This window comes from Canis aureus, chromosome 16 (assembly GCF_053574225.1).
Source record: "Canis aureus isolate CA01 chromosome 16, VMU_Caureus_v.1.0, whole genome shotgun sequence".
Classification (NCBI taxonomy): Eukaryota; Metazoa; Chordata; class Mammalia; order Carnivora; family Canidae; genus Canis; species Canis aureus.
This window is the reverse complement of record NC_135626.1, coordinates 22,854,171-22,876,730: the sequence shown is the minus strand read 5'-3', so window position 1 is coordinate 22,876,730 and position 22,560 is coordinate 22,854,171. Positions and strand designations below refer to the sequence as shown.

The window sequence follows — 22,560 nt, the reverse complement described above, 5'->3', positions numbered from 1 at the left end:
CTGGGTCATGTATTTGAGCCATACTTTTGGTGTAGACATTACCAAATAAGTAAATAAATAGGGGCCCCTGGGTGGTTCCATCAGCTGAGGGACCGACCAACTCTTGATTTTGGTTCAGGTCACGCTCTCAGGGTTGTGAGAACCTCACCGGGCTCTGTGCAGAACAGGGAGTCTGCTTGAGATTCTCTGTCTCCTTCTGCCCCTCCCTCCACTGCATGTGCTGAGTGCTCTCTCTCAAATAAACATTTAAAAATAAATAAAATGGGGAAAAAGTTGAAATTTGTTGTTACATTTTACAAATATTATAAAAGCATATTAAGATATGCTTTCTATAAGTTTTAATATACTGATTTAAAAATATTCTTTACCTAAGATAATTTCTTTATCGAGGATTATGCACAAATGATGACCTTTTTTTATTTCTAAAAGCATTGGTAACATCATCTATTGCTAATCTCAAATTTTAGCATGACCAGAATCTCCTGAGCACTTGCAAAAAAAAAAATCCAGTTTTCTGATTCCTAGCCTAGACCTAGAGAATCAAGAGTGTTTGGGACTGAAATTTGGGATTCTGATGGCAAGGACTACCATGATGGTGGTGATGTTGAGAAATTCTGTAATTAGGGGGCTGCCTTTATTTTGCAGTGGAGGGATTTAAGGCACACAGGAGTTTAAGACACTTTGAAAAGCATTGTTCTGAGTGGTACTGAGGAGATCATTTTCTTCCTTATGCTACTTGTAGATGAAGCAACCAGCTGAGCACTCCCATTCCTACTTGGGGAGAGAAGTATTGCCTGGTGATTTGCTAGACCACGACCACAATTTTTACTACTTGGAAATTAGGTGAAGGATGCTTACTTTTAATATGCTTAAGAATAAGGCAATAAAACTTGAATTTGGTAAAACAAAAACAAAAAAACAAAAAACAAAAAAACAAAAAAAAACTTGAATTTGGTGCCTGAATCAGGAGGGATATTTACCTCTTGACTAAATACTAAAAAGGAGTTTTCAACTTCTTGGCCTTTACTCATAGTTAATAAAGCTGCTTAAAAGTAGAAGACAGAAAGTAAAATTTGGGGGTGTACAGGTTTTTTTTGGCACTGAAGTTTGCTTTTTAGAAACCTTTATAAGTAGTCTAGGAACAAGAGTTGTTTGTATTGCTATAATATCAAAATGAATGTTGATATGGAACAGGGGGAAGTATCTCTGCGTGCTTTGCATCCTAGTCGAATTGCTTAGTTGGATGAAATGTCAAACTTGATAGATTATTGGAGCTGTTATTTTGGTGGTTAAACAAAAATGAAACTGTTGTGGATGTTCACAAGAACACTGTTCTCTGTGTCTGGACTTTGCACTGGAGAAAGTTTCAATTGTTCGGAAGCAATACTAGTTAGAAAATGCGGCTTCTGTGGCTCCTAGCACAGCTGTCTAAATTACCAGCTCTACTGGGGCCTTTGGACAAGCATTGTTGAACACTTTTGGAAACAATTTATGTTTCTGATTCCAAAATGTCTGTGGTTGTTCCCTGAATAGTTGGGAAGCCTAGAAATGGAGAAAGAAAGGTATGGTACTGTGTCTAGATTTTGTGTGTGTGTGTGTCTAGATTTTTTAAATCAAAACTTTAAGTGTCTCTAGAACAAACTTCACCTTTCTGACTGGGGCGGGGTGGGAGTTGGGGCTGTTAAGAGAATATTGACTCCCTGGGCCTGGCTTTCCCCGTTAGTGACTATTCAGTAGGATGGCATGTTGTCAGCCTGTGTACCACCAGCCTACAGAGAACTTTGGTTATTACAACCTTGATTAGGAAAGAAGGATGGGGAACATGAATGGGGGTACAGATGTTTTGAAAGTCTGTGCCTGCTGTGTGAAAGCCTTGAATTTTCACTTTGAACATTTCATTTGGTGTAAGATGTTATAAAACTGTCTTCTTTACAAAACAGCCCCCTTCTCCTATTGAAATCATATGTTGCCCATGAGAGCTTGGGAAACATTAGGCTTGCTCAGCAGGATTTATTTTACTCATTCCGTTGTGTAAAATGATACTTTTTTTCTGAATGGAATTGTATGCATTCTTTGGTGGGAGTTAGGAGAAGGCTTACTTGTGTCTAAAAGTAGAAGAGGGTTTTGTGTAAGACTAACATTTCTTTTGCTGTGTGATACTTGTCTTTGTGCCATATTTTACATGTATAAAAAATTACCAACAGTCATTGTGTACTGGCCATGTGCAGGGACTTTACTATATGAACTTATTTCATTCTCCCAACAGTTTTAGGAGTTGTAGGTCCTAGTATCTATGTTCCACAGATGTGAAAACACTGCATGGAGAAGTTAGGTGATAGGCCTAAGGCCACACAGTGTTTGAACCCTTCTGGCTGTAAAGGCCAAGCTCTCAACCACTAGGGTATAGTGGCCTCACACTACACTGTCTCATCTATGATGATTACTTTTCAGAGTAGTAGGTCCTCAGAACTAGGTTCCATTTCATATAGTAGTGGGCTTTGAATTTTTTTTTTTCTTTCAAAGATTTTATTTTTTTAAATTTATTCATGAGAGACACGGGGGTTGGGAGGAGGGCAGAGGGAGAAGCAGGCTCCATGCAGGGAGCCCGATGAGGGACTGGATCCTGGGTCCCCAAGATCACACCCTGGGCTGAAAGCAGGTGCTAAACCGCTGAGCCACCCAGGCTGCCCTGAAATTTTATTATACATGGGCCTCCTTGTGTGGAATGTGATTTAAAAATGATATTAGTGATACCTGTTAGGTATTTTGCTAGTTCTGTTAGCACTGAAGGATTGTTGTATTGTTTATTCCTAATTCTAATATTATAATGATATTTGATGTATAAACCAGTCACCCTTAAGCACATTCAACTAAACAGCTAAAGCATTGGCTTAGAGAATTCATTGGTGGCAGTTCATTTTTCAGGTTTTTTTTTTTTTTTCTTGTCAAGGGAGTGTCTTCCTGTTTGTCAGTAGGCCTTCTCTTATACATAAGATGTATAGGTGTTCTGGCCTCATGTTGTAAGTGATAGTGGCATAAATGGTGACAGGCCACTTTCAGGAAGAAGCCCTGATCAGTATAGAAAGTAAAACTTTGCTATCTGGGCTTGAGATCTGTGTCCTGCTTCCCTTACTAGGAGGGCCCTGTGAGGACTGGCCCGAAGAATCACAGAGGAAGCGCGTCACTGAAAGTTTTTCTGCTAACCTCTGCCTCACATTTTGGAGGCTCCTAAGACTTTTGTAAGAAAAGCTAGTTGTGGTTAAGAAGCCTGTCACATGTGAGATGCCTGGTGTAACCACATCTTTCACAATTTCTTTGTCTAATTGCTGCAGTGTTTTGATGCTTTTGATTTCAAGCAGGACAGTTTTGGCTGAATGCTGAGCTGGAACTACAGCAGAGTTCACTCTGCACTGGTTACTTCTGCCTTTTGGTTCATTTCTTGTGGCTCCAGGGGAGCTCAGATCGAAAGGAGAGGAGGGTTGGGGGAAATGCAGGGAGGGGAGGGGTGGGGCACAGGTAGTGCCTGAAATGTGTTTCAGGTCAATGGGCCAGCAATTGATCCATACCTAAAAAGTCCGTGTCCTTCCCCACCCCCCACATAGTAAGGACTGCAAAATAATAAGAAATGTGATCTGCTCTACAAACTTTTCGCTTTTCTGAGTTCTCTGTAGTGATTGGACAGTGGAATGAGCAATTGTCACATCATCCCTAAATCTTTGGCAGCCAGCCATCTGTTCTCTCACTCTCTAATTTTGTCATTTCTGAAATGTTAGGGAAATGGATCATAACAATTCATGACCTTCTCAGATTGGCGTTTTTCACTCAGCACAATGCCCTCCATCCAAGTTGTGTGTAGCAATAGCCCATTCCTTTTTATTGCTAAGTCATATTCCATGGTGTGGATGTGCCACAGTTTCTTTATTCATCTACTGAAGGCCATTTTGGTTGTTTCCAGCTTAAAACTGTTGTGAACAGGGATCCCTGGGTGGCGCAGCGGTTTAGTGCCTGCCTTTGGCCCAGGGCACGATCCTGGAGACCCGGGATCGAATCCCACGTTGGGCTCTCGGTGCATGGAGCCTGCTTCTCCCTCTGCCTGTGTCTCTGCCTCTCTCTCTGTGTGTGACTATCATAAATAAATAAAAATTAAAAAAAAAAAAAACTGTTGTGAACATTTGCATGCACGTGTTTTTTGGACATATGTTTTAATTTCCCTGGGTTAAGTGCCCAGGAATGCAGTTGCTGAATCTGATGGGGAATATATGTTTAGCTTTTTAAAGAAACTGCCAAATGGTTTTCCAGAGTGGCTGTACCATTTTACCATTTTATAGTCCCACCAGCAATGTAGAAGATTCAATTTCTCTGCATCCTTGCCAGCATTTGGTATTGTCGACATTTTTTATTTTAGCTTTTCTACTAGATAGCATATCTGGTTTTTAAGTTCATCAGATAATTTGGTAAGACTGATCTGACTGACGAAGAGCAAAGATTTTTGAGCCATCTTGTTGTTAGCCCACTGTGTGGCTCTGTCTCTGTACAGCATTCAGTGGTCTGTTGATTTGCTCTTTAATTCCTTGGCTGTGGTTTCCTTGAGACAGGGAGACCAACCAAGACTCACTTTGGGGGAAGTAAGAACTGTGAGCCTGAGAATCTCTCCTTTTACCTCATAGTACCTACCACAGCATCACTTCTAGCACAGTGCTACCAATGATGGTGAACAAATAGTGCTATCCCCAAATTATGAAGTTCTGGTTAATTCTTTAGAAATTTGCCTCAGTGGGGATGTCTGGGTGGCTCAGGGGTTGAGCGTCTGCCTTCAGCTTAGGGCCTGATTCCAGAGTCCAGGGATCGAGTCCCACATCGGGCTCCCTGTTAGGAGTCTGCTTCTCCCTCTGCCTATGTCTGTGTCTCTCATGAATAAATAAATCTTAAAAAAAATTGCCTCAATGAATATAGCTTTCAATATGCTGAAAATTTGGCTTAGAATGGCCCTGTTAGCTTGTTCAAACTGTTTGTCAAGTAATCTTAGGTACCCTATTTCTGGTAAAATTAATTATCTTATGCCTCTAATGTTAAAATACTAAAATAGCACAGAAGTGTACATATAACACAGAAAGTGAACCTTGTCCTTATCAGAAGTAACTACTATTAAATGGTTCTAGACTTTTAAAAAAAGCCTTCCTTCCTTCCTTCCTTCCTTCCTTCCTTCCTTCCTTCCTTCCTTCCTTCCTTCCTTCCTTCCTTCCTTCCTGCTTAGAGCACGCAGGCATGCACAAGCGCTGCAGGAGAGTTGGTGGGAGACAGGGAGGGAAAGGGAGAGAATCTCAAGCCGACTTTCTGTGCCCAACTCAGGGCTCCATCTCACAACCCTGAGATCATGACATGAGCCAAAATCAAGAGTCGGACGGTTTAACCCACTATGCTACCTAGGCACCCCATTGATTCTAGACTCTTAAATTGTAGGTTTTGTATCTTTTTTCTTTTTTTTAAGATTTTATTTTTTTATTTATTCATTCAGGAAAGACAGAGATTAAGAGAGAGAGAGAGAGGAGGCAGGCAGAGACACAGGCAGAGGGAGAAGCAGGCGTCCCGGGTCTCCAGGATCATGCCCTGGGCCAAAGGCAGGCACCAAACCGCTGAGCCACCCCAGGATCCCCTGTATCTTTTTTTTTCACTCTATGTTCATATGCATGTATATATATTTTTTAAAGATTTTATTTATTTATTCATGATAGAGAGAGAGGCAGAGACACAGGCAGAGGGAGAAGCAGGCTCCATGCAGGGAGCCCAACGTGGGATTCGAGCCTGGGTCTCCAGGATCGCGCCCTGGGCCAAAGGCAGGTGCCAAACCGCTGCGCCACCCAGGGATGCCTGCATGTGTATTCTATGTGTGGTTCCTGACTGCTGTTCTACTAATGCTTTTTTGTTTTCAATGGGCATGTATTATGGGCATTTTCCCTGTGATTTTTTTTTTTTTTTTTTGGTGGTAGTGTTCCCTTATAAAAGGGATGAGAGATAACTTTGAAAGATCTAAACAGAATATATTTTATTCTCTGTTACATAGGCTTGAGTTGAAACAAGGTTGTAGCTTGGTTTGCAAGGAAATCAGTAGAATTCTGGATATTAGAATCTACCTATCCATTTTATTATAAATAATGCAAGTTTGATTTTATGAACCTTGAAGAAAGCAGGAACTGTGAGCAAAATAATCTTTGGAAAATGTACAGTCCTTTGGGTATTCGTCTGCTCATCAGGTGCTTAGTCAGATGAAGTGTTTTCTTAAGTGCTACTGAAATGCACAGTTCAGTCTTTATTTTGAAATCCCCTCCCCCTCCCCTTCTCTCTGTCTTCCATTATTTTGATTACCTTCATGGGACATTCAAGCTGTGTAGTCTTACCCTTTTATTTCCATAGCCTACATAAGCCAGTTTGAAGATTAACTGTAGGTGAACAGGTAACCTTATCTACTTGGCTAGAAATTACCCATGCACATGAAACACATGTCAACAAAGGCCACCTAGTCTTGGGAACCTGCGAGAAGGTAACTTAATCTTGTGGCATTTTTAGTGGAAACCAATGGGAAAAGTTAGGAAGTTTGTTATTGGAGGCAGGGCATGAATATGGGAGGTGGCAGGGAGTAGAGAGAAAGAAGAGAGCATGTGTGGATGTATTTGAGGAGGAGAAGAATCCAGAGGCACACAGTAAAGAATTGTGAATTCAGGAGATCTGCAGAGTTGAATGATAGAATCTTTGTTCTGAGAGGAGCATGGGCAGGAGGGTGGTTACTGGGGGTAGGACCAGTGCTTACTAGTCACTTCGTTATGAAGCTATAGGAATCGTTCAGGTGATGGAATTGGATGACAAGGGCCTTTTCCTGCCATTCTGTATTAGCAGCTCTGGGGGCGGGGGAGAGGAGATGAAGAAGAAATAGCTTTGTATAGAAAGTTACACTGTCGAATGGTTCCAAGATTTCTGTTGCCAGGTTTCCAGAGTGAGTTGCCCAGGATAGCAGTTTGGTTGTGTCACTGACTTCCTTTCCCCCCATCTTGTTATTAGGACCTCAGCCTGTGTCCTGTCAGCTTTGTACTCTTCCTTTTCCTGCAGGCTTGCTACTTTTTCAATTCCCTAACATTTAGGGATCTCGTATTTCACTGTGCCTGAGGTAGGCAGTTGCCGCACCCTTGATATTGGATACCTTTCTGAACTCTTACACTGCAGCAGATCATTAGGTCCCCACAATTATATTACAGGACAGATCCTGGTAACTGTACCAGTGGAGACAGACTGACTTCGCGTGCCCTTACGCAGCTCTGGGGGTGTTGTGCGGCCAAGTGCTGTGAGGCAGGCTGAGCCTCACCCTGTGCCAGTTCTGCATCTGAACATGAAAGTGGCTCGTTAAAGATTAAACGGACAGCCTGGTCCTTCTGGCCCCAGGATGGAATGATCCCCACCATGGCGACAGCCTTTGTTTCCCAGGAGAGGCCATTTTATACAGGAGGTTTGTGCTTCCAAATGTTACAGGGAGCCTGCGTTGGCTGATGCTGCGGTGATAAGTTGGCATTTGGGTACTCTGAAGACATATGAGCTATATAGCATCCCATGGTTTGAATTTCTGGGCAAAACTGCCTCATCAGGAACTCAAAAGCCTCTACTTTGAACCTGTGCCTTTGGGGAGGTTTTATCCTTTGTTTTATTTGACTATTCTGTTGAATCAAGTGAACTTTAATTTTCACAGCCATAAAAATTCCATTAAGCCCTTTCTACTGCATCCCAGGTGTGAAAATGTCTCTGTATAACGACTGTGGGTGACAGCTGAAATCTTTAAGAGTAGTTAGGATAATTGTCTCTGGAGGCTTGAAGAAAATAACGGTCCAATTGACAAAATAAATACAGTTTAGTTCTTGTGGGTAAGGGGACTTATGTCTAAGACCTACTCTGTTGAGACTATTATTCATTTTGGTGGTCTTTAAAACAAAACTTTTCATTTTTGAACAGTGCTCAGGGAACATAGCTGTATGACCGGGCTCTCAAAATATCCAAGGCCCACCTGCATCAGAATCACATGGGAGAGGGAGATTCTTATTGAAAATTCTGATTCTTTTTTTTTTTTTAAAGATTTTATTTATTTATTCATAGAGACAGACAAAGGGACAGAGGCACAGGCAGAGGGAGAAGCAGGCTCCATGCAGGGAGCCCGACATGGGACTAGATCCAGGGTCTCCAGGATCACACCCCAGGCTGCAGGCGGCGCTAAACCGCTGCGCCACTGGGGCTGCCCGAAAATTCTGATTCTGAGGCCTCTCTCCACTTGCATTAATCCAGAATGTCTGAGGGACTGGGATGGGAAATAATCATTTTCAATAAGCACCCCTGTTGATTGTTAAGTACCCCAGAGTGGATTCTCCAGTATCCTAAAATTTACTTCATTTTTCATGCTTAATTTCTGTGATTTATTAGATGCTAGATGTTTGGTTGATGCTCATTTGTCTTTTTTGAAGAGGAGGTGCTCTATTTCTTTTTCTTTTTCTTTTTTTTTTTTAAGTTGTAAGATCCTAGAACTCCAAAGATTAGAATTTGGTAATGTCCCTATTCTCAACAAGGTGAGATAGCCAGCCACTGGTTCCTTCCTGGAAACTTTGATTTATCAATTCTACCCTTCTAAGTAAGAAAAAGGATATGGGTATAAATAAGTTTAATTTTGCTAAAAAGAATAAATGTGCAGTATCATTTAGGATGTTGGGGAGGGGAAAATAGGTAAAAGGGAGCTGTTAGGAAAGAATGAGAAAGGGAAAAGATTAGTTCATGAACAGTAAAAAATTTAAAACTAACCCAATTTTAAATTACCGAGTAATATTTGACTATGTAGTCCTTGCTAAAACAAAACAAAACAAATTTCAAATACTCAATAAAGCTAAAAATACCTTCTTGATTTACTGCCCCCACTGTAGTTCCCTTCTGGTGTGTGTATCTTTTTGTATTTGGTAATTTTCCATGGATTTGGAAGACTAAAGGATCCTGAGATGTGAGCATTTTTATTTTTCTTTTGACACCTATTTGCTGTTTATAAAGTTAGATCTCCTGCAGGAAAAAAAAAATGTGGCCTATAAATGGGATTATGTATTCCTGTTCAAGAAAAACAGTGAGTATGAGTGTGTGCAAATTTTAATACACACACTGAATATCTCTTGTGACCACCCATAAAATGGACCTTTAGATGGTGAATAACTTGTCTGAGTTTTTTTTTTTTTTTTTTTAAGATTTTATTTATTCATGAGACACAGAGAGAGGCAGAGACACAGGCAGAGGGAGAAGCAGGCTCCCTGTGGGACTCAATCCCTGGTCTCCAGGATCAGGCCCTGGGCTGAAGGCAGGCGCCCAACCGCTGAGCCACCCAGCACCCCACTTGTCTGAGTTTTAAGATAATGGATTGAGAGAACTTACTAAGCACAAAGCCAAATTATTTTTATTTTTCATATTGTCTCATTGTTTTCATATAACCCCATAAAACTTCAAGTGCCTGAAGTCATTTGTTCAGATTTAGCCTCTTTTTTTTTTTTTTTTAAGATTTTATTTATCCATTCACAAGAGAAACCGAGAGAGAGAGAGGCAGAAACACAGGCAGAGGGAGAAGCAGGCTCTATGCAGGGAGCCCGATGTGGGACTCGATCCTGGGTCTCCAGGATCACACCCTGGGCTGAAGGCAGCGCTAAACTGCTGAGCCACCCAGGCTGCCCAGATTTAGCCTCTTTTTTTTTAAAGATTTTATTTATTTATTCATGAGACACACACACACACACAGAGAAGCAGAGACACAGGCAGGGGGAGAAGCAGGCTCCATGCAGGGAGCCCGACGTGAGACTCCAGGATCACACCCCGGGCTGAAGGCGGTACTAAACCGCTGAGCCACCGGGGCTGCCCTAGCCTCTTTTTAAAGCCCTAAACCAGTGTAATCCTCAACCTTTCCATCCTAAAAGAAGGAACTGGATTGGGGTATGGCTATATTTTGGGGAAACAGATGGGAACTGTATACAATCCCAAACAGGGAAACGACAATCTCCTCACCTGCTAAATGGTGTTTATTTTAGCAGGATCAGGAAAATCTGATGCTCTGGTCCTTGTGTTGCTCTTTGTGTAATTCGTATTTACTACCTGGGCACAGTACCATATGAATTTTCTCTTCCTTATTTAAAGTTTACTAATACATAGAATGCACCAGAAGCTTCTAACAATAATGTGTTTTTCAAAAGATGTTTCCTATTTGTCCATACCGTATGCATTGAGGGTTGCGCCATATTAGAATGTTTGTGACTTATCATCAACTACAGAAATATTTTTTAAAGTGTGGTCCATGAGATAATGGTTGCCAACTGCTGTAAAGATGCTTTTATCATTTGAAAAGAACTAATTAACACATACTGTAGGAAAACTTTTTTAAACACTGCCATTTCCTGAAAAGGAAAACACTGAAAGGGAGGAAATAAAAGAGGGGACATTTTATAAAACCTTATAAAACTTAGTGTGGCTATCCTCCTGGAATAATGTGATTAAGGGATATTAAGCCAGTTGGATAAATAATTTTTTTTTTTAAATTAGCCCCTTGAAAGGAATAGAATTAAAGAGCATAGTTTTTAAACCCAAATTCTGACGGCCTGCACGTAATTATTTATTAAGTGACAAGTGGGGTTGGCCCCTAAATCCAGAGTTCATTCCATATGGACCTGCCTTGAAGGACAGACAGGGCTAGGAACGCCCATGCTGTAGAAGAGCTGATGGTTGTGGGAAGTTTTGAGCAGAGAACAGAAGGCTCTGATATGAACTTTAGTTTCTTTCTTGTCAAAAGGAGAAAAAAAGAAAACACCACAGAAAGCAAGGACTTCATCTTTTGTATTCTTTATATAGCACCAAAGTCCATTCTAGCTGGTCAGGGCAAATTCAATAATAATTAATAGTGGTTGATGAGCCAGTCATTCTAGAATTGATTTTTTAATAAGCTGTCCAATAAATAAGAATTGACAGAGATTTAGGGATTTTTCTTTTAAAAGCAAGTGTTGGGATCCCTGGGTGGCGCAGCGGTTTAGCGCCTGCCTTTGGCCCAGGGCGCGATCCTGGAGACCCGAGATCGAATCCCACGTCAGTCTCCCGGTGCATGGAGTCTGCTTCTCCCTCTGCCTATGTTTCTGCCTCTCTCTCTCTCTCTCAGTCTGACTATCATAAATAAATAAAAATTAAAAAAAAAATAAAAGCAAGTGTTAATACGGTTTTCGCAGACTCTTGGATTCCTTGAGCATCCGGTAGGTGTGATGTGGGTAATGTAGCTTTAGCTGTGTGTGGCAGCTCATTAAAGCCTTCAGTTACTGACTTTCTTACTTATTTATTCATGAGAGAGAGAGAGAGAGAGAGAGGCAGAGACATAGGCAGAGGGAGAAGCAGGCTCCATGCAGGGGGCCTGATGTGGGACTGGATCCCAGGACCCCAGGATCATGCCCTGGGCCGAAGGCAGGTGCCCAACTGCTGAGCCACCCAGGCATCCCTAGCTACTTCTTTCTTTTTTCTTTTCTTTTCTTTTCTTTTTCTTTTCTTTTTTTTTTTTTTTTTGCTACTTCTTTCTTAATTAGAGATTCTGCATTGTCTAAGGAAATAGAGAGGTTAGAGATGGTCTGCTGGAGAAAAAAAGAACGGTAAGCCTGGTTAAAGCTGACAAAAATTCACTCTGATGATTTGACCAGCTAGCAATGACTGGGCAAGTTCCCCATTTCCTCTGACCCAGATGTTCTAATTTGTAAATGCAAAGTGACTTCTTTATCAGCCTCTGGGGGCAAATATTCAGGGCTGTGAACCTGCTGCCACCTTCAGTAATCTTGCTGTCCTGAGCCCCCCAGGCTGTTCTCAAATGAAATTTCAGAAAGTGACCAGTGGAGCCTTCCAGGTAATGGCTCCAGGGGCAGCTGAGCGACCAGCAGAAGGGGAATGATATATGTGCCCCCAGTTATCAGCACTCGATTAAAAAAAAATCAGTGGGGCGCCTCTGCTTTTCTGGGTTGCAGTGGTTGGCTGAGGCTGGGTTGTTTGGGAAATAGGAGTTTTGCCTCGCATGAGTCAGCACTGCCCTCGGTAAACTGCCTGCTCTGTTGCAATCTTGCTTACCAAAGATACGTCCCCAGGCGGCACCATTCACTGCCTGAAAGCTGCTGCTGTTGGGTCCTGAGATGAGCTCATCTGAAATGGCTCCAAGGACCTCAGCGGCAAGAACTGGAGGCACCTTGCTCTCTGCTGTGGTAATGTTTTGAAACAGGCAAAATCAGGTAACCCCAGACTGTTTTCTCTTAGTTGCATTAGCTAGACTGAGCTACAGGAGGACCTGGGAAAATCCTTTCTTTTCAGAAGTTAGGTAATGCCTTAGCAATGTGGGTATCCTAAAGTCAGTCCCTCAGCCCTTTGGAGGGGGCCTTCGGGGTGAAAAGTTTCATTTCATTTGGCACCCAGATGTGGTTTTATTTTTATTTTATTTTTTTTAAGATTTTATTCATTGATTCATGAGAGACACAGAAAGAGAGAGGCAGAGACAGAAGGAGAAGCAGGCTCCTTGCAGGGAGCCCGATGTGGGACTTGATCCCGGGGCTCCAGGATCACACCCTGAGCCAAAGGCAGACACCCAACTGCTGAGCCACCCAAGCGTCCCTGGATGTGGTTTTAGACTTAAGTAGACCACCTGTCATAGAAACCTTAGAGAAGACAAACATGTCAGGTTTACAGCTTTATCCGTCTTTTGCTCTTGTATTTTCTGTCCTTTTTCTGTGTCTGGGGTGAAGCAGTTTAGTCAAACTAAACCATTATTAAGGAAAGAGAGAGAAGCGAATATATATTACTACCTGTCTGATCATTGGGAATACTGAATTGTAGGGAACACTGTCTTACCAGTGAGTTTCTGTATTTCTCTCCGAATTGCTGTGAAGAACCTCCCCTCATCCCTGGTTCAGACTGCTGCTCCATCTCCTCCTGCTCTTTACATCTAAAGTTTTTAACACTTAAGTCTCGCTGCTAGGTATTTGCCTCTCTCAGAATTTGCTTCTGCTTCTTATAGTTCCCCTCAAATGGCTCAGGTTCTCTTTCACCCTAAGCCATTACACGAGCTACCTGTCTCTAAAACACCCTGTTCCACTTCACCTAGCCATCTGGCTTCAGCCTAGAAGTCACTTCTTCCATGAGGTCCCTTCTTATTCACCAAGACTGGATGAGTACTCAGGAGAACAGTGTATTTACTCTGATCATAGAGTATGTGGAGAATCAGCGCCTGTTTTGTTAGAATGATAGATGCCATGTTGCTTGGCACATAGTTGGTTCTCAGGGTAGAATGAGGAAGAACCTATACTGTACTTCTTCAACTCTGATCCTCTTATCAACCCTTTGTTATTTTGGCTTCTACCCATATTACCTTACTCATGTTTTCCTAAAGATCACGAGTAAACTCTGGGTTACCAAACCCAGTGTTGTGGCTTCGGCCTCTACCTTACTTAATCTTGGCCTGACATGTGGCACTATTGGGCTGTTCTTTTTTTTTTTCCCCCAGTGATCTTCATTTGACTTTGAGGTTACCTTGTCTCAGAATTTCCAGAGTGTCCTTCTGTTATTTCTTTGCATTCTCTTTTTGGCTATCCCATACATGTTGAGATGCTTCAATGCTTGGCATTGGGCATCTTTCCACTCTTCCCCTGCCCACCCTCCCTTACCCTAAGGATCTCAAATAGGCCCATAAATTCAGCTGTCCTCAGTATGTCTTAGCAGCCGAGCTGTCTCTCCCAAGCTTTAGATCCTTATCTCCACCTAAATACACTTTATCCAACTTGTCAAACCTACAAGAGTGGTCAAAAGGCATTTTATTTTATTTTATTTTATTTTATTTTATTTTATTTTATTTATTTTTTTAAAGATTTTATTTATTTACTCATGACAGACACACACACACACACACACACACACACACACAGAGAAAGAGAGAAAGAGAGAGAGAGAGAGAGAGGCAGAGGGAGAAGCAGGCTCCATGCAGGAAACCTGACATGGGACTCGATCCCGGGTCTCCAGGATCATACCCTGGGCTGAAGACAGCGCTAACTTCAGCGCTAAACAGTTGGGCCACCGGAGCTGCCCAAAAGGCATTTTAAATGGCATATGTTATCTCCCCTACTCAGTATCAGTCAGCTATCTACCTATCGCTGTAGGTTTGAACTCTGTTAATTATATCCACGAGATCTTCCTGTCCATTCTGTTTATGCCTCACATCACCTACAAATGCTAAATCCATGGTTGCTAAGTGCTTTTGATGATATTATTAGAATACTGTTGATTGATATGTGGCTTTTTTTCATTTCCATTGTATTGCCTTAATTTACTAGAGGTAAACTAGACATTTTGTTTAACCAGCCAGTTTTTTTCATTTCCATTGTATTGCCTTAATTTACTAGAAGTAAACTAGACATTTTGTTTAACCAGCCAGTTAAACAAACAGTGGCTTAGAATTTAGTGTGTGAATACTTTGAGGAAGGTCCTACATTCTTCAACAATTACAGGTAACCATTCCCCCAGATGTTAAAGATTAAAGATGTTCCATTTTACCCGTTTTGCCTTCAGGAATTTGATTGTAACTTGTGGTTGAAACCCTTATCAAATTTTTTTAAAAGACTGATTTTTATATTTTAAAGTAACCTTGGGCAGCCCCAGTGGCTCAGTGGTTTAGCGCCACCTTCAGCCGAGGGCCGAGGGCCTGGTCCTGGAGACCCGGGATCGAGTCCCGCGTGGGGCTCCTTGCATGGAGCTTGCTTCTCCCTCTGCCTGTGTCTCTGCCTCTCTCTCTCTCTCTCTCTGTGTCTATCATGAATAAATAAATACAATAAAAAAAAATAAAGTAACCTTTACCCCAAAAGTGGGGCTTGAACTCACGATTTTGAGATTAAGATTTGCATGCTCTACTGACTGAGCCAGTCAGGCCAAGCCCCCAATCAAATCTTGACTGAGTTTTTGGCCACTGCACCGTAAGTCTTTCTCTGCTTCTGTCTCCTCCACATTGTTGCTCAAGTTCTCTTTCTAAAGGCCCAAATCAGTCTTCTCATTCTCCGGTTTTCAGAGTGCCACTGGTTTCCTGTTTCCTACTTAGCTTGATAGGTTAAAGCCCTTCACAATGTGACCTTGTCCTACCTGTTACTGTTACCTGTTTCATCTCTCTCCTTTCCCCAATCATTTCTCTTCTCTCCATCCTCACCAGACTTCTCTCATTTTCCCAGTCCCTGGTTATAGCATATTGTTCTACGACTCTGTCTCTTCCTAGTGGCCTCCCCCACTCTGACTTGCAAAGTACTCATTCCACAGGAGACTTACTAGTCCATATGTGAAACTTTCCCTGCTTTCCTCAAGTAGAGTTTTTCCTCCTTATTTGGACTTCCACAGCACTGTCTGTTTTATCTAACAGACTGTTCCTTCACTGAACCTGTTCCCTGGCTTAGAGCCTGACACCATCAGACAGCGGCTGAAGTGCATCTCCAGGGTCAAACCAGTAGTCCAAACATCTTTATTAGTTTTGGCAGTATTAGAAAATTCATAAGTTCTCTTGTTTGTTGGCATGTTTTTATTTCCTATTTGATGAACTTGAGTCCATGGTGCTATTTCATATATGTTACCTGAAACCATCAGGTAACCATTCAGAATTGATTTGAAGACTTATTGGGCTTGCTGAAACTTAGTTCTACAATGTCACCTAATATTTTTATAATACTTCACAAAATTATTTCACTTGGGTCATTTTTTTAAAGATTTTATTTATTCATGAGAGACAGAGAGAGAGAGAGAGAGAGAGAGAGAGGCAGAGACACACGCAGAGGGAGAAGCAGGCTCCATGCAGGGAGCCTGACATGGGACTCGATCCCTGGTCTCCAGGATCACACCCTGGGCTGAAGGCAGCACTAAACTGCTGAGGGCTGCCCTACTTGGGTCATTTTGACACCTACAATACTGTGTTTTGGGTAGGATTTATTTCTATTTTATTGGTGATTATAAAGTTCCTTTTGACATTGAAGCATACACTCAGGTAAGGCTTCAGAGAGACAATATGTTTTTACATTGCATTGAGCAACTGGTTTGTCTCTTTGTAGTTAAATATACCCTATTGGGTCCTACAGAGAAGGTGCCTTTGCTCAATAGGCAAGTGCTAAAGATCTTGCCTTTTACAAGGTCACTTTACCATGGGGGTAGGAGGAGGTACCTAGTACAGAAAGGCCTTGACTGTGGTTAGAAAACTTGATGGAAATTAATGGTGTGCCCATTCCAACCTCACGTTTTTCTATTGTGCTTCAAATGTCTAGAATTTAACAAAAACCTATTTCAATATTGGAGTGTCAAACCAGGTGGATGAGTTAGCACAAGATAGTCAGCTGAGTGTTAAGAATCCAAAAGGTTTCATAGTAATTTCAGTAAATAATTACATTTGTAGGGTAATAAACTTTTGTGGTGCTTACATGCCATATTTGGGACAGCGTGGAATTGGATTGTGGAAAGATGAATGAACCATAAGGGCTAGAAAATAATCTCTGTTAGATACTGACAAGTGGCATCCAATTTTTGTCATTTTCCCCCCACTCCCACGTCCCCAATACTTGAGAGGATAAAAATGATTAAAAAGTTTAAAAATAAGTCCTATCATTATAAGTTAAAAAAAACCAGGAATGATTTTAGCCTACAGAAGGAAAAGCTAAGGGATGGCTTGATTACCATCTTCTAGTGTAAGAATAGTTTTTGCCAGGGGGATTTTGATTAATTGTTCTTCCTGTACTTCAAAGATTTACGAGGAAATGAGCTTAAATTGAAGGAGGAGTAATTGTAATGAATATGGCGAAGTTTCTTGATCATCAAAGCTGGAAAACAATTGAATGATGGCTAAAAATGAGTTGAATTTCTGACTATTTCAGTTATCTACTACTGTGTAGCAAATCACCCTAAAACTTTTAGTGGCTTTAAATGACAACCATTTTATTGCTCATGATTCTGTGAGTTATAATCCAGGGAAGAAAGACATATCGCTTTACTCCATGTGATTTCATTGGACTGGGGGCTCCAACATGGCTTCTTCACTCACATACATGAGTCTCTGTGCTGTTGGCTGAGCCATCTTGGTTCTCCATGAGGCTTGACTCTCTTGGTCTTTTATCATTCATTAATCAACAACATTGGGCTCCTTTTACGTGGTGGTTGGCTTCCCGGGTAGCCATAATGGCAGCTGTAGTGTCTCTTAAGGCCCAGGCCTGGGAGTCCTACATCATCACTTGCCTCATTCATTTGGTTAAAGTAAATCACAAATGTAGCCCATGTCCAAGGGGAAGGGACACAGATTCTACTTCTGGAAGTGGCAAAAGGCCATAGAGTATGGTTGAGATTGTTGTAACCAGTAATTTATTGTGACCAGTAGTTTATCCACACCAACTTTAGGAGTTTTTAATGAGATACTAATTGATACATGTTTATTGAGTGGATAGTTTAGGCATATGATTTTCAAACTTGGCTGCATATCAGAGTCACCTGGGAGCTTTTTACAAGCATGAATCCATGTTAATCATTATCTCCTGGGGGCTGTTGGCACATTTGAGACACTATGTCCTTTCTCTCAGGTGACAGTAAAATGAGGATGGGGTTGGGGAAGGGAACAAGACTAATCCTGATATGTGTAATATAAAAATAGGCATGCTGGTCTCCTCTTGCTTTCAGGCCTGGCTGAACCCTCTGCCTGGCATGTTCTCCCCTCTAGTCGGCTTGGGTTAAGTTTGTCTCCTTCAATCAGCACATCATTAAAGAATATTTTTTGATGCCTCACATTTTTTCTTCTAGTTTTTAGCACTTTTTCCCCTCATAGCATTTTTCAGTTTATAATTTTTATAATACATAACATTTGTGTGATTATTTGATACACAGTAGACAAAAATATGTCTGCTTTGCTTTCTGGTATCTAACACCGTACCTGCCTCATAAAAGGCACTCAGTATTTGTTGAATGAATAAGTGGTTGATTGAATGCATGAACGAATGAAGTGACTTGAATTCAGTTTTAAAAGGTGGTTAGAATTGTGGACAGGTGGTGCAAATGAATGGGAAATTTATGGTTCTGAAGTGGAGGTATGGCTCAAACTGCTTGGCGTAGTAATTTTAGAAGATGGGAGGAGCTGGTTTGGGAAGAGATGAAGGGTTTGGTTTTGAGTGTACTCACTGTGCGAAATTCGAGGTATGGGTATCTAGCAAGCATTTAGAAACGAGGTGCTGCAACTGAAGGGTGGGATTGATTCCAGATATATTTAGATTTGGAGTTCTCTGACTAAAGACTGTGGAATCTATTCAACAAATACTGAGCTCCCACTGTGTGCCAGACAACTGTGTTATAGGGCAGGCGAGCAGAAGTCTGGCTGATAAGGAGCCAGCTTGGTGAAAAGAGCTGTGGAGAATGTTCAGGCTGGAAAGGAACTAAAAGTGTGCAGACCTTGGAGCAACAAATAGTCTTTTTACTTTTGAGGAACTGAAAGGGGGACTGCCAAGGGATTAGAGTGAGATGAATGGGGGTAGGGGACAGTATGAGGTAAAGCCAGAGAGGAAGATGGTGGCCTTTGTGGGCTATATGGGGAGTCTAAGCTTTAATGAAAAAGCATGATGGGAAGCCACTGCAGGAGAGTAACAAGCGCTGGAAGGTTATCCTGACTACTGTATCGAGAAAAGAGAGTGGCAAAGAGGGGATCAGTCAGGAGGTGTTTGCTCTAGTTCTTGAGAAAGATAATGGCACATAGGGCAGGGTATGGCAATGTATATGGTGAGAATGGGATATTTGTGGGTAGGTTTCTTTTCATTTTTTGAGAAAGCGGGGGTGCACGCGTGAGCAGGAAGAGGGGCAGAGGGAGAGCAAGAATCCTAAGTGGGCTCCATGTCCAGCGTGGAGCCCAATGAAGGGCTTAATCCTACGACTCTGAAATCATGACCTGAGCTGAAATCAAGAGTCAGACACTTGACTGAGCCACCCAGGTACCCCTTGATTTTAAAAGAACCAGTAGAATTCACTGGAGAAGGAAGGAGTGGTAAGTACAGAGCCCTAGTAGAATAGAGAGCAAAGGAGGAGCCAGGGAAGGACAGGGAGAAATGTTGGTCTTTGAAATCAAAGGACAGTTGAGTTACTGCAGTTTTCAGTGGAAATGCAAGGGGAAGAGTGAGCCTGCGGGAAGAACATGGGTAGGTCGCTGGTGTCTGGGGCTGCAGGGAAGTCAGGAAGGTGGAGCATTTAGGAAAAAACCCTGCATTCAGCCATCAGATCTTTGGTGACCTTGGAGAAAGGACTTTCAGTGAAGTGGAGTAGATAGAGTGAACAAGCAAAGCGTGTGACCTGCAGGGGAAGCAGGGTACTGCTGCTTTGTGGGGGAAGTAGGGAACCAAAGAGAAGGGGAAACGAGGCTTAGGGCTCACTTTCACAGACCTGCACAGAAAAGCACGTGTGTGGAGGCTGATTTGTAAAAATGGTGACAGCAGACTGTGTCTGCTGAGCACCTACTCTATGTCAGGTGCCGTGCTAGGAGCCCTCCTGAGCCTATTCTATTTATCTTTGTTTCTAAACCGGTTGCCTAATAGTGTAGTGACCTCCAAAATGGGCTTAATCCTACGACTCTGAAATCATGACCTGAGCTGAAATCAAGAGTCAGACACTTGACTGAGCCACCCAGGTGTCCCTTGATTTTAAAAGAACCAAAATGAAATACCAGATTCTAAGGGTCTGGAAGATGTTACTTTGGGGTATGGGAAGGAAATATCAGAACTATATTTTTCCATATTTTTATCTTACTCTGAAATTTTTTAGTGCTGTATTTTATTTTTATTTTTAGCTTCTGGCTTTGTTGTATTTTAGATTGAACACAGTATATTTGTACAGTGGCACTTGCCTAATTTGCTATTACATATAGATATATTGGAGATGTGCTAATTTTTTTTTTAAATGATAGAGATGGTACTCTACACTGGTCAAGTGAATAGAGGGGAGTATTTGGGATGGAAAGAAAAGAAACGCCAGAAAGGAGGAGAGGAAACTAACATGCTAAGTAGTCTGTACATTGTTTTAAACCTGTTCAAAAGGGCAGCCCCGGTGGCCCAGTGGTTTAGCGCCGCCTTCAGCCCAGGGTGTGATCCTGGAGACCCGGGATCGAGTCCCATGTTAGGCTCCCTACATGGAGCCTGCTTCTCCCTCTGCCTGTGTCTTTCGCTCTCGCTCTCTGTGTCTGTCATGAATAAATAAATAAATAAAATCTTAAAAAAAACCTGTTCAAAACCCTGAGGCAGCACTGCTTCCCCGTTTTACACACACACAAGAAACTTGCCCAAATTCATACAGTTAGTTAAGTGGTAGAACTGGAATGTGAGACCAGGTCTGTTTTGCTTGAAAGCATCATGACCTCACTTAATCGCCCCCTTCCCATCTGCTTGATGCTCTTTCATATTTTCCCATTTAATTCTCTCATATGAAAATACCCATTTTGCAGTTGAGGAATTAGAGGTAAAGGTGAACCGGTTATTTTGTGGTCCCATATCTCATGTAGGGCATCAGCTGGACTCCTGATTCCAGTATTCCCATGGTACCACTCCTGCCTCAAAAGAAACAGTTGGAACCCAGTTGACTACTTTGGTAAAGTAGGTGAGGAGGTTTCTGATTACTTGACAAAGGAGTGAAGTGGAGGAGAGGGGCAGGGCTTAGACAAAGCAGAATAATAACTTAGTTCTTACTTTTTTTTTTTTAAGATTTTATTTATTCATGAAAGACACAGAGAGAGGGGCAGAGACACAGGCAGAGGAAGAAACAGGCTCCATGCAGGCAGCCCAACGTGGGGCTTGATCCTGGGGCTCCAGGATCATACCCTGGGCCCAAGGCAGGCGCCAAACCGCTGAGCCACCCAGGGATTCCCTAGTTCCTACTTTTAAGCACTTAGTGTTGTTAAGGGCTTGTGTTAATTACCTCATTTAGGATCTCCACTCTACAGAAGCTCAAGTGAAGATCTGGGAAGTCCAGCACATTGACCGAGGTTGCACAGAAAGACTGTGAGTTCTGTCTAACTCCAGGCCCCAAATCCTAACCCCTGCATGATACTGCCCTTTGGAAAGCCGCTGTGCAGACATCAACTAGAGATGAATAAAAGACTTCTGAGCCCGGTGGTGGCTAGGTCCCAGTTGGATGAATTTGTTGAGCATCCAGTAAATAAAGTCTTCTGACGTTTCTGTAATACTTGGTAGCTCAGGTGTGGAGAGGTTGGGGAGTTAGAGGAGAAGAAAACCATAGAATGAAAGTTCAGTAAATCAAAAGAGTTCCATAAATCCTGCCTCAAGGTGTAGGACTGGTGAATTGCAATGGATTGTTGTTAAAGAAAGTTGTATTTGAAATTCATTTTTATAATAAATGTTGTGGTTCTGTTTGATGCAAGGTATATCAGGATATGTAGGAAAGAATGCAAAGATGATAAGATGGGATCTTTGACCTCCAGAAGATCAGGGAGGCAGATAAAGTGCTTTTGCCATGTGCATGATTGAAGGGTTTGGAGAGGTGGAAGGTGAAGAAGCATAATAAAGTGATACTGTTATAAACTGGCTTGTAGATTGAGGGTGGCAGTAGGTAGGGCTAGCCTGGTGGATGTCCTCTATTTTCTCAGGAAGACCCCACAGGGTTTTGGTCAGTGTATTTTAGTTATGGTTCTCAGGTCACAAAATTTGTTTTGTTACCTGGAAATGATCAGTCTTTTGGGGACAGCCCTGTATTCAGACTTGAGCTCAGTATGGAGTGAGTTTTTTACTCCAGAGTGAAGGAGTCCTTTCCTATTGACAGGATTCTGGATTTTGCTAGGGTATTGCTTTTCTATTTCAAGAGATCTGAGAAATGAAATTTAGTATCAAGCTTGCTTGGTAGCATAGAATCATAGAGTAGTTTGTGGGGGGGAAGTTAGAAAAAAACTAAGATTATCGGTTGCCTACTATATGCTCGTTACTGTACTAAGTGCTTTTGCATACAGTAGGACATTTAATTCTCCCAGTGGGCCAATTATCCCCAGTTTACAAATGAGAAGACCAAGGCTCTGTCCTAGCTGGTAAGGGGATAACTGAGATTGGAACCAACTCCTCCGGATTCTAAGAGCCTATTCCCCCAACTGCTACTACATGCAGTTCCCACTTAAGCTTCATGAAAGAACCTTGTCCTACCGCAGAGAAGATGATGCGGTTGTAGTATTTCTCTGCAGTATTTCTCTGCCTTGGGTGATTCTGGAGTCAAAATTGCTCCTTTCTATTTTTTTCTAGATTTTTCTAAGTTTGTAGATCACACTTTGATGTGGTGATCACGCTTTTTTTAAAAAAGTAATTTCTGAAATTTTAAAGTAATTTCAACATGGGGCTCCAAACTCACAACCTCAAGATCAAGAGCTGTGTGCTCTACCGACTGAGCCAACCAGGAGCCCCAATCATGTCCTTTGTTTAAATATGTTCATACCATCACCCAAGCCGTTTTATCCCCCTGTCTTCTTGC

The 22,560-nt window shown here is 42.0% G+C and overlaps 1 protein-coding gene across 8 annotated transcripts in view; it reads left to right on the top strand.

Moving 5' to 3' along the window:
* Positions 1-22,560, top strand: part of RFFL (ring finger and FYVE like domain containing E3 ubiquitin protein ligase) — an 84,183-nt gene that overhangs the window by 8,742 nt on the left and 52,881 nt on the right. Inside the window, exon 1 of one of the 8 annotated variants that reach the window (XM_077852199.1) lies at positions 1,417-1,562. The exons of 6 other annotated variants lie outside the window; for them this stretch is intronic. The gene's annotated coding sequence lies outside the window, so the exon portion shown is untranslated. Of the gene's footprint in view, positions 1-1,416; positions 1,563-12,145; positions 12,300-22,560 lie in introns of those variants that run through there. One more of the 8 variants, XM_077852196.1, reaches the window with a different exon arrangement.